Genomic DNA, 13,135 nt, shown 5'->3' on the forward strand with positions numbered 1-13,135 from the left:
GTTAAAAAGAAACCAACTTTACTCTTTACTTTATTTTTTTATTTTATTTTTTATTTCTTTATGTGACTGTTTGTCTTGTATCACTTGTGGTTTCTTGAATTGTCTCACATTAAAATAAAAAAAATTAAATAAAAAGAAACCCAGATTTCTGATATATATAGAAATTTTGAAACGGGAGCTTTAAAAAAAAAAAAAAAAAGGTGAGACCGATTCATCCTCCACAATCACTGTTGGTGAAACAAACATTTCCTCCTGCCGCTCCTTCACATTAAAAGCATCCAACTGGTGATACACACAGGGAGCTTTTATTGTGAAGCAGCCACAGGAAACACAATGTACTTGTAATGAAATACAACTTCTGTGTAAATCAGCTTTTCTGTTCAGTGTCTGGTGTTCAAGTCACTGTTTACTCAGGCCTTGTGTTCAACAACTGGTTTATTTTACAGTTTTTAGTTGACAATCACATATTTACAGATTTCTTTGACTTATAAACCATCTTACCCACAAAACAAATAAAAGAAAATAAACAAAGTGACTAATAATGAACCAAAACACTTTTCAGACAAAATAGAAACATTCTCTAACCTTTTATACACGGTATAATAACGATATATATTGTGTTCTGTAGACACTATAGACATGTAACATTAAAATAGAAGTTAAAATAAATGTCTGTGGATTTAACAGAGGTTTTGTAAAAATAGATATTCGGATGCAGTGTTGAAGAGATGAATGCATTAAATTAATTTGTTGACTATGTAATAGAATACATATAATTTAAAAAATCTTAACAATGAAGTGTAAATCAATCACCACATTAAAAAGATAGAAAATCAGATCTAAACTAATTATTAACATTTGTTTCCCTGAATGAAAATAAATAAATCAAAGTTAAGTGATTAGTTTACTCTGACAGGAGAGATGATCAGAGGGGCAGAGTTTTTACCACCAGAATTATTACAGGGACAGAAGTACGGGAAGAGTTTCTCAGTGAAGGAGCAGCCAGTAAAGGAGTAGATAAGAGCTGCAGCATCTACGTCATAAAAGGAGACCAGACCCTCCTCATAATCCACAAACACCCCCACCTTCTGAGGAGGAGACTTCAGAGAGAGAAGGACTGGAGGGACATCAGCAGCTTTGTACTCATTTCCATTTCTCAACAATATAGTCCAGTAACCATCCTCAGGGCTCAGTGTGATGTTTCCCTTCCTGTTGATCGACTCTCTGGCCACTCCTAAAGTCCATTTAGTCTTTTCTTTAACTTGAACCTCAAAGTAAAATCTGCCTGAAGAGAAACTCTGTTTTCCTAAAACATTAACACACTTAGAAAATCTCTCTGGGTTGTCTCGGAGATTCTTCCTCACATCACCATCATACACTTGTTTCCCATCATCAGACAGGATGAGAAACGATTGTGCTGTATCAGGATCAAGAGTCACATCCACTGCATACTGCTGGACCCTCTTCAGCTCAGACTCAAGCAGCTTCTGCATCTCTTTACTGAGTGTCTCCTCCAGCTGAACCACAGCTTTCACCACAGTCCCCTCATATGATGATGGACGGATGCTGACCTCTGTCCAGTCCTTGGTGGGTGGAGGTTGTTGGATGTTTAGGGACTGGACACTCTGGAGAAGATGGAGGTGGTCTTCAGAGCGTGAGAGCTGCTCCACCTCAGTGTTTCTCTTCATCAGCTCAGAGATTTCCTGTTCCAGCTCTTTGATGAAAGCTTCGCCTGTTTTTCTGTTGTTTTCTGCTTCTCTTTGATGGTGTTGATGAGCTCATTCAGGCCTCTCTCAACAGACTCCTTCAGAGAAGTGAAGACCTGAACACCTTCTGCTATCTCTCTGTCTGCATCTTCCTCACTGAGGTCGACTGAGTGTTTGATCTCCTGAATCTTCAGTCGTCTCTTCTGGATCATCTGCTGAATTTCAGCCTCTGTCTTCCCCAGCTCTACCTTCTTTCCTTCATATTCTTCTTTCAGAGGAACAACATCATGCATCTTGTGGTCTAAAACAGTGCAGAGCATGCAGACACATGTCTGGTCGGTCTTACAGAACAGCTCCAGAGGATTATCGTGCTCCGTACACATCCTGTCTTCCAGGTTCTCCACAGGGTCAATCAGCTGATGTCTTTTCAGGCCTGACATGGTCAGATGAGGCTCCAGGTGAGTCTCGCAGTAGGAGACCAGACACACCAGGCAGGACTTCAGGGCCTTCAGTTTGGTTCCAGTGCAGACGTCACAGGGAACTTCTCCTGGTTTGGACACTTGTTGCTCTGAGCTGCTGCTGCTGGCTTTCTGTTGAGCTGACTGTCTGAACTGATCGACCATCTCAGAGAACAAAGTGTTGACATGCAGCTCAGGTTTTGTGTTGAAAACCTTGTTACACATGGGACACAGGTACTGGTCATTAGCATCCCATTGTTCAGTGATGCAGTTTTTGCAGAAGTTGTGTCCACATGGTATGGTGACAGGATCAGTGAACACATCCAGACAGATGGAGCACAGAAACTGATCTTCAGATGGCAGATAGTTTGCAGCAGCCATATCTACATATAGTGTGAATAAAAAGAAAAACATATTAAAATAGAGTTTTAATTATTTAAAAAAGGTGTTTTGACTTGCACCAAAATGTGAGCAACAAGGAACACAGTAAAGCTCGCTACTCTGACAAAACAGCACTGAATATATCCACACAGGGGCGGAGCCAGACATTGTACAAATTTGGGGCTCAGCCCGGTTTACAAACTAAACACACTACATATTTTAAGACATTTGAGATAATACAATGCCTAACTATCTGCACTGGGTTGTTGTTGTGGTTGGTGGTGCGTGGTAGTTGCAAGACGTATGTGTAAGTTCAAACATATGCTGTGTTCCAGGCAACATCGATACTCAGGTCACAATTCAATTCTTGATTTTTACTTTTGTTTTTTATAAACATAGGTTGCTATGACATGTTGTGTGGCCGATAGTGATGTTTAGACGTCAGAGAGACTAAATCTGATCAGATTACAGATCATCTACAGTCTGTTGGTAATTAAAATCAGCAACAGATCACATGGAGAGCATTCTGACAGCTACTCTGTCATAATAAAAACAACTGGAGACTGTGTACAATCTGATATATGGGTGTGATAACATTATTTTAAATCACAATCGGACCACATTGTTTCTGTCACTTCCTGTTCAGTCTGAAGGCTGCTGGAATCATAGACAGTGTATATATAGGCTGGAAAAGGCTGAAACTGTCCAACTAGAGAGCTGATCTTTGTCCCCGCCCCCGGCTGCTGCCGCCTGCTCTCGTCTACTTTAGAGCCGAGGCGCAGTTCATCTAGAACGAGCCTAATAATGCTCCTGTGTCCAAGTTTTATCAAAGAACAGCACAGCTACTTGAACACATTACATTTCCTCCAGCTGCTTCACATTAAAAGCCTCCCAACTGGTTCTCTGTTTGAAAGCTTTTATTGTGAAACAGTCAGAGAAGATAGAGGAAGGTGTATTCATGAAGCGATCCGTAAACAGTAACAATAGCAGTAAAGTAGGAAGTAATCTAAACTCCAGTCCTGAGAACTGACACAGAGAGACTGTTTAAAGCTGTTAAAGTGGACTACTGTATAGTGGGCCTGCAGACAAACAGTTATACTGTTACCAATTTCACAAGAAATTAAAAGAGAGGAACTTGCTGTCTGAGTAGAGCTGAAGTTTAGTGTTAATCCTGGTTGTAGAAAGTGTAAATGTGATCAGCTGTACTCACCAGTGTTTGTCAGAGACTCTGCTGTTGTTGAGAAAGACCTGATGAAGTCAGTTTGAGTTTTCTTTCAGAGAGAAACAGAGACTTGTCTCGACTGCAGCGTGGCTGACACTCTGACAAACTTCACTTTCATTTCTGGAGTGTGACGTTGAAGCTCTCCTCTTTCCAGTGTTGCTCCTCCTCTTACTGCACCTCTGCTGTTTGTTTCCTCCCTCTGATTTACACGGTTATTGTGAAATACCAGGATGTTGTTTGGTTAATATGGAGCAAAGGTGTGTCTTCATCTAACAGGTGGGAGGAGGAAGGTGTGTGAGAAGGTGTTGCTTATACCTTTATTATGTTTGTTGAAACTTGAAGGCGCCTCAGCTTTACTTTAACCAGGAGAGTTTAGTTTAGTTTATTGGACACAAATAGAAACCTCCACACATCTGCAACATGTCAATGATATGACAATGTGTTTTTTTGTTTTTTAACTTACAGAACAAACGGAGCTAAGTCACGTCCAGCGTTACATACGTAACCAGAAGTGAAGTAACTTCTGATTTGAACTGAAACCATGATCTTTTTCTTTTTCTTAACTTTGTAGTTTGTGTGTCTAAACATAACCAAACTGAGACCGTTTTCACAACCTTAACGAGTTCTCTGGTTCAGATATGAGGATGAAAAACTTTTGATGTACCTCTTAGGCCATGTATCAAGAATGCACAATTCCTGATTTTCACCTCTCACACACACACATGGAAAGCATGCACATACTCAACTGGAAAAAAAAAAAGGTGAGACCGATTCATCCTCCACAATCACTGCTGATGAAAACAAACATTTCCTCCTGCCGCTGCTTCACATTAAAAGCATCCAGGTGGTGAAACACACAGGAGCTTTTTATTGTGAAACAGCCACAGGAAACACAATGTACTCGTAATGAAATACAACTTAATAAAAGCTGCCTTTACTGCTGCTCTAGTCTAAAAACGTCACATCCGTGTGTGTGGTTGAGTGTGTGTGTATTTTGTGTGTCTGTGTGTGTCTGTGTGTGTGTGTTAGTCTCTGACAGACTGAGTGTAATTTCAGTGAGTAAGTGTCTGTGTGTGTGTGTGTGTGTGTGTGTGTGTGTGTTTTTCTGTGTGTGTCTGTGTTTGTGTTAGTGTGTGTGTGTGTGTTTGTGTGTGTGTGTGTGTGTGTGTGTGTGTGTGTTAGTCTCTGACAGACTGAGTGTAATTTCAGTGAGTAAGTGTGTGTGTGTGTGTGTGTGTGTGTGTCTGTGTGTGTGTGTGTGTGTGTGTGTGTGTGTTTTCTGTGTGTGTGTGTGTTTCTGTGTGTGTGCATGAGTGTGTGTGTGTGCATGAGTGTGTGTGTGTGTTAGTCTCTGACAGACTGAGTGTAATTTCAGTGTGTGTGTGTGTGTGTGTGTGTGTGTGTGTGTGTGTGTGTGTGTGTGTGTGTGTGTGTGTGTGTGTGTGTGTGTGTTTTTTCTGTGTGTGTGTGTGTTTCTGTGTGTGCATGAGTGTGTGTGTGTGTGTGTGTGTGGTGTGTGTGTGTGGGGTTGAGTGTGTGAGTGTGTTTTTTTTTTTTTTTTCAATTGAATTTTATTTATATAGCACGTTTAAAAACAACCTCAGTTGACCAAAGTGCTTAACATGCTCCAAAAGCAACGAAACAATAAACACAAACAAGGCACGATGTACAATACAAAATAACTGACAGTAGAAAAGAATAAGGTCAATACTGTCAAGATATCAAAGCTCAACTTGAATTGAAAGCCAATGAACAATAGTGGGTCTTAAGCATGGACTTGAACGTTTCAATGGTCCGAGCTGTTCTTACATGAACAGGTAAACTATTCCAGAGGTTTGGAGCAGCCAGTGAAAAGGCTCGGTCACCTTTGGTTCTTAACCTGGATCTGGGCACATCGAGGAGCATCTGATTGGACGACCTCAGTGCTCTGACTGGCGTGTGGACATGTAAGAGCTCTGATAAATAAGAAGGCGAAGACCCATTTAAGATCTTAAAAACAATTAATACAATTTTAAATTCAATCCTGAAACAAACAGGAAGCCAGTGGAGCGTGGCCAAAACCGGTGTAATATGATCACGCTTTTTAGTCCCGGTTAAAAGTCGAGCTGCTGCGTTCTGGACTAACTGTAACCGACGAAGGGATGACTGATCCAATCCAACATACAGTGAGTTACAGTAGTCTAAACGGGACGTAATAAATGCATGCATGACTCTTTCAAAGTCTTTACGTAGCAGGTAAGGCTTGACCTTAGCCAAAAGTCTCAGCTGGAAGAAGCTAATTTTAACAACAGAACTAATTTGTCAAAAATCACTCCCAGATTTCTGGTAAAAGGACGAATTTGGGAACCTAAAGTACCGAGAGTATCTACACAGGCACTGAAATGTTCAGCACGTCCAAACACAACAACTTCAGTCTTATTGTCATTAAGACAGAGAAAATTCTGATCCAACCATATTTTGAGATCCCTCAAGCAGTTTAACAACGGCTGGATAGTTTCCTTCTCATTGTTTCTTACAGGCAAATAGATTTGTACGTCATCTGCAAAACAATGGAAAGAAATGTTGTGTTTTTTTAAAATGGACCCTAAAGGCAGCATTTACAAAGAAAATAGCATGGGTCCCAAAATGGAGCCTTGGGGGACCCCACAGGAAAGAGGGGCAGCAGATGAAGAGCAGTTACCAATGTGGACAGCAAAAAATCTCTCTCTATCTGTCAAGTAGGATTCAAACCATTTTAAGGCAATGCCCGTAATGCCAACACTTTGTTTGAGTCGGGATAAAAGGATAGAGTGGTTGACAGTGTCAAAGGCCGCAGTCAAATCTAAAAGCACTAAAACAGCGGAGTTTCCTGAGTCGACCACTAAGAGAAGGTCGTTGTAGACTCTTAGGAGGGCAGTTTCAGTACTATGGCAGGGCTTAAAACCAGACTGGAACTTCTCATGAATACTAAAATCATCTAAAAATTATTGAAGTTGATTTAAAAACAACCTTCTCCAAGACTTTAGATAAAAAGGGTAGTTTAGAAATAGGTCTAAAAGTAGACAAAACTAACGGATCCAAATGTTTCTTTTTTAAAAGTGGTTGCACAACAGCATGTTTAAAAGCAGCTGGAACACACCCTGAGCTAAGAGATGAGTTAACCCAGGATAAAATACTGGGCCCAACAGTGTTAAAAACATCTTTAAGTAAGCGTGCAGGGATACTATCCAGCAGGCAATTAGCCGGACGAAGCTGCGTGACGATGTCAGAGAGAAGGTGGAGTGAAACTGGCTCAAACTGCTGGAAGACAGCTGGGCATAAAGAGGTAACAGAGGGGTCACTGGTAAAAGCAGGGGATGAAAAGCTCAGGCCAGAAATTTTGTCTATGAAGTGTTTCAGGAAGTTTTCACACAACAATGTGGATGGCACAGCACAGTCAGTTTCACAAGGGTTAATAAGTGAGTTAAACACGTTAAAAAGAACCTGAGGCCTCTGGGTGTTACTAGCAACCAGGTGAGATAAAAAATAACTTTTAGCAGATTTAACTGCTCCCTGGTATTTATGTAATAAGTCTTTTAAAATTTGAAATGACACTTGGAGTTTGTCCTTCTTCCACTTTCTCTCAGCTGTTCTGCAGGCCCGTCTGAGAGAGCGGGTGTTGTCATTCAGCCAAGGTTCTTTAAGAGTTTTTGTGCGTTTCTCCCTCAGTGGGGCAACAGAGTCCAGTATCTCTGTACAAGTAGAGTCAAAGATGTTGGCGAGTTCCTCCACATTAAGAAAATCATCAAGATTGTAAAGCACTGAGTTTTTAAAAGCAGAGGCAGTTTGAGGGTTAATTGCACGGACACAACGTGCGGGGGAAACAGACAAAGTGTCCGAGCAGGGGACAACCATAGTAAATAAAACAGGCAGATGATCTGAAATGCATGTGTCGCATATCTCACTAATGGCAACATCTAAGCCATATGACAGCACAAGGTCCAACGTATGTCCTTTTTCGTGCGTCGGGCCAGTGACAGACTGCGTGAGACTACAAGAGTCAATAAGATTAAGAAAATCCTTAGACATCGGTCTGGATTCGCAGCACACATGTATATTAAAATCACCAACGATCAAAAAGCGATCATATTTCAAAGCAATTCCAGCCACAAAGTCTGCAAAGTCCTGAATAAAATCCTTATTAAACTTTGGAGGTCGATAAACCACAGCACATAAAACAGTCACTGGAAGATGTGTCTCAAACAGTTGCAGCTCAAAGCTGGAGCAGCTGTCAAACAGAATCTCCCGACATGGAAAAGCACACTTAAACACAGCGGCTAATCCTCCACCTTTACCTGTGGTCCGAGGGGAGCTGAGGAAGCCACATCGGGGAGGAAGAAGTTCAGAAAAGGGCGTGAGCTCGCCATCATGAAGCCAGGTTTCTGTTAAGAACATAAAATCCAACTCACGAGAAGTGAAGAAGTCATTGATGGCTAGCGATCTAGCATTAAACAAAGCAAGGCGAAGAGTTTGATCCTCACTGGCTGGAGGCGCCGCACGATCTAGCGGGCGCAGGTTAAAAAAAAAAATCCACCCCACCTCGGCGGAACCGAGCACGCATGGGAGAAGATCCAAGTACTGACCCGGCCCGTGGTGCTGTCAGCAGGTGGGCCTCGGAGATAAACCGTGAGCCAGGGACAATGGGACGAAGCCGGCGGTCTCTCATCCCCAGCAAGCGCCCGGCAGCAGGACCGTAGCGTCCATCAGGACACGTCACACAGGTGAGCGCCAGGTAAGCCTTGAATCTGACCAGCACACCTCCACGCTTTCCCCGTCGTCTGTAGCGTTTCTTACGGGGAAGAACAGCAGGTGAACGGCGCAGGCGCTCAGGTATATTTGACAGCAGAGGAGGAATCCTCGAGGTCCAGCAATCTCCCAAAGCATGTCTTTCAGACAATAAGTCAGCAGATAGTCGAATGTTGATAAGTGCTTGGCGATCATAAACGAGTAAAGCAGAAACATCTTGACAGTAGATAAATAGGCGATAGCAAACAACAGACTAAGCAGAGGCGAGACGGAGACAGGCGGCTTGCCATGCACACTAGCGCCATCTTCCTTTCACACTCCCCACCCCAGTGTGTGTGTGTGTGTTTTTCTGTGTGTGTGTGTTTGTGTTAGTGTGTGTGTCTGTGTGTGAGTGTGTGTGTGTCTGTGTTTGTGTTAGTGTATGTGTGTGTCTGTGTGTGTCTGTGTGTGTGTGAGTGTGTGTGTGTGTGTGTGTCTCTGTGTGTTAGTCTCTGACAGACTGAGTGTAGTTTCAGTGAGTGTGTGTTTTACGGAGGCTGTGATGGACCAACACCTCCCCCTGCTGACCGACAAGGCGTCCCTGCTGATGGGTTTAAGGCCTCCATTACCCATAATGCCACAGGGTGTGATGCCAGGCAGACAGGAGCAGACTTAACTCTCAGGGCTAGATTTATCGAGCCGTTTGCGTCTGTTTCCAGGCGCTAATTGGTCTCAAAGACGGACATAACCGATGCGGGATATTTACAAACAGGGGACACTTGGGTCAAATCTGAGATTGTCCTCCACATGAGCGAGAAGAGACGAGTTACGCTTTCAATATGAGTTCGTGGGAGGGTCGTGGGGAAAGTGGGAGTTCCACCCAAAGAGGTGGGAGGATAAGTGCAAAGTGCACCTAATTATATATATATATATATATATATATATATATATATATATATATTATATATTCCGTGTTATTTACAAAGACGGGGGAAATTCTCCACCTCTTAAAAGCAGGTCTAAACCAGCCGCAGTCGAGTTTCCTCGTAGACCTTTACGCCGCTGGTGAAATGTACATAATTCCATATGTGTTCATTCATAGTTTTTCAGTGAGAATCTACAATGTAAATAGTCATGAAAATAAAAAGGAAACTCATTGAATGAGAAGGTGTGAAAACCGGAGCTGAAAATCACACAAAACACAATGTACTTGTAATGAAATACAACTTCTGTGTAAATCAGCTTTTCTGTTCAGTGTCTGGTGTTCAAGTCACTGTTTACTCAGGACTTGTGTTCAACAACTGCTTTATTTTACAGTTTTTAGTTGACAATCACATATTTACAGATTTCTTTGACTTATAAACCATCTTACCCACAAAACAAATAAAAGAAAATAAACAAAGTGACTAATAATGAACCAAAACACTTTTCAGACAAAATAGAAACATTCTCTAACCTTTTATACACGGTATAATAACGATATATATTGTGTTCTGTAGACACTATAGACATGTAATAGCTTAAAATAGAAGTTAAAATAAATGTCTGTGGATTTATCAGAGGTTTTGTAAAAATAGATATTCTGATGCAGTGTTGAAGAGATGAATGCATTAAATTAATTTGTTGACTATGTAATGGAATACATATAATTTAAAATATCTTAACAATGAAGTGTAAATCAATCACCACATTAAAAAGATAGGAAATCAGATCTAAACTAATTATTAACATTTGTTTCCCTGAATGAAAATAAATAAATCAAAGTTAAGTGATTAGTTTACTCTGACAGGAGAGATGATCAGAGGGGCAGAGTTTTTACCACCATCATTAAGACAGGGACAGAAGTATGGGAAGAGTTTCTCAGTGAAGGAGCAGCCAGTAAAGGAGTAGATAAGAGCTGCAGCATCTACGTCATAAAAGGAGACCAGACCCTCCTCATAATCCACAAACACCCCCACCTTCTGAGGAGGAGACTTCAGAGAGAGACGGACTGAAGGGCCAGCACGACCTTTGTACTCATTTCCATTTCTCAACCATATAGTCCAGTAACCATTCTGAGGGCTCAGTGTGATGTCTCCCTTCCTGTTGACAGACTCTCTGGCCACTCCTAAATTCCATTTAGTCTTTCGTTTAACTTGAACCTCAAAGTAAAATCTGCCTGAAGAGAAACTCTGCTTTCCTAAAACACTAACACACTTAGAAAATCTCTCTGGGTTGTCTGGGAGATTCTTCCTCACATCACTATCATTCACTTGTTTCCCATCATCAGACAGATGGAGTTTAGGATGTGCTGTATCAGGATCAAGAGTCACATCCACTGCATACTGCTGGACCCTCTTCAGCTCAGACTCAAGCAGCTTCTTCATCTCTTTACTGAGTGTCTCCTCCAGCTGAACCACAGCTTTCACCACAGTCCCCTCAAATGATGATGGACGGATGCTGACCTCTGTCCAGTCCTTGGTGGGTGGAGGTTGTTGGATGTTTAGGGACTGGACACTCTGGAGAAGATGGAGGTGGTCTTCAGAGCGTGAGAGCTGCTCCACCTCAGTGCTCCTCTTCATCAGCTCAGAGATTTCCTGTTCCAGCTCTTTGATGAAAGCTTCGGCCTGTTTTTCTGTTGTTTTCTGCTTCTCTTTGATCGTGTTGATGAGCTCATTCAGGCCTCTCTCAACAGACTCCTTCAGAGAAGTGAAGACCTGAACACCTTCTGCTATCTCTCTGTCTGCATCTTCCTCACTGAGGTCGACTGAGTGTTTGATCTCCTGAATCTTCCAGTCGTCTCTTCTGGATCATCTGCTGAATTTCAGCCTCTGTCTTCCCCAGCTCTACCTTCTTTCCTTCATATTCTTCTTTCAGAGGAACAACATCATGCATCTTGTGGTCTAAAACAGTGCAGAGCATGCAGACACATGTCTGGTCGGTCTTACAGAACAGCTCCAGAGGTTTATCGTGCTCCGTACACATCCTGTCTTCCAGGTTCTCCACAGGGTCGATCAGCTGATGTCTTTTCAGGCCTGACGTGGTCAGATGAAGCTCCAGGTGAGTCTCACAGTAGGAGACCAGACACACCAGGCAGGACTTCAGGGCCTTCAGTTTGGTTCCAGTGCAGACGTCACAGGGAACTTCTCCTGGTTTGGACACTTGTTGCTCTGAGCTGCTGCTGCTGGCTTTCTGTTGAGCTGACTGTCTGAACTGAGCAACCATCTCAGAGAACAAAGTGTTGACATGCAGCTCAGGTTTTGTGTTGAAAACCTTGTTACACATCGGACACAGGTACTGGTCATTAGTATTCCAGTGTTCAGTGATGCAGTTTTTGCAGAAGTTGTGACCACATGGTATGGTGACAGGATCAGTGAACACATCCAGACAGATGGAGCACAGAAACTGATCTTCTGATGGCAGATAGTTTGCAGCAGCCATATCTACATATAGTGTGAATAAAAAGAAAAACATATTAAAATAGAGTTTTAATTATTTAAAAAAGGTGTTTTGACTTCCACCAAAATGTGAGCAACAAGGAACACAGTAAAGCTCGCTACTCTGACAAAACAGCACTGAATATATCCACACAGGGGCGGAGCCAGACATTGTACAAATTTGAGGCTCAGCCCGGTTTACAGCGGCTAAACACACTACATATTTTAAGACATTTGAGATAATACAATGCCTAACTATCTGCACTGGGTTGTTGTTGTGGTTGGTGGTGCGTGGTAGTTGCAAGACGTATGTGTAAGTTCAAACATATGCTGTGTTCCAGGCAACATCGATACTCAGGTCACAATTCAATTCTTGATTTTTACTTTTGTTTTTTATAAACATAGGTTGCTATGACATGTTGTGAGGCTGATAGTGATGTTTAGAAGTCAGAGAGACTAAATCTGATCAGATTACAGATCATCTACAGTCTGTTGGTAATTAAAATCAGCAACAGATCACATGGAGAGCATTCTGACAGCTACTCTGTCATAATAAAAACAACTGGAGACTGTGGACAATCTGATATATGGGTGTGATAACATTATTTTGAATCACAATCGGACCACAGTGTTTCTGTCACTTCCTGTTCAGTCTGAAGGCTGCTGGAATCATAGACAGTGTATATATAGGCTGGAAAAGGCTGAAACTGTCCAACTAGAGAGCTGATCTTTGTCCCCGCCCCCGGCTGCTGCCGCCTGCTCTCGTCTTCTTTACAGGCGAGGCGCAGTTCATCTAGAACGAGCCTAATAATGCTGCGGCTATATTAGCAGTAAAGTAGGAATTAATCTAAACTCCAGTCCTGAGAACTGACACAGAGAGACTGTTTAAAGCTGTTAAAGTGGACTACTGTATAGTGGGCCTGCAGACAAACAGACATAGTTATACTGTTACCAATTTCACAAGAAATGAAAAGAGAGGAACTTCCTGTCTGAGTAGAGCTAAAGTTTAGTGTTAATCCTGGTTGTAGAAAGTGTAAATGTGATCAGCTGTACTCACCAGTGTTTGTCAGAGACTCTGCTGTGTTGTTGAGAAAGACCTGATGAAGTCAGTTTGAGTTTTCTTTCAGAGAGAAACAGAGACTTGTCTCGACTGCAGCGTGGCTGACACTCTGACAAACTTCACTTTCATTTCTGGAGTGTGACGTTGAA

At 42.1% G+C, this 13,135-nt stretch overlaps 2 pseudogenes; both read right to left on the reverse strand.

Moving 5' to 3' along the window:
- Nucleotides 1–387: 387 nt before the first annotated feature.
- On the reverse strand, nucleotides 388–13,052 carry LOC114573911 (E3 ubiquitin-protein ligase TRIM21-like; annotated as a pseudogene).
- LOC114573906 (E3 ubiquitin-protein ligase TRIM21-like) lies at nucleotides 10,227–13,072 on the reverse strand (annotated as a pseudogene).
- Between the last annotated feature and the right edge of the window lie 63 nt (nucleotides 13,073–13,135).

Source organism: Perca flavescens, chromosome 2, assembly GCF_004354835.1.
Source record: "Perca flavescens isolate YP-PL-M2 chromosome 2, PFLA_1.0, whole genome shotgun sequence".
Taxonomy (NCBI): domain Eukaryota; kingdom Metazoa; phylum Chordata; class Actinopteri; order Perciformes; family Percidae; genus Perca; species Perca flavescens.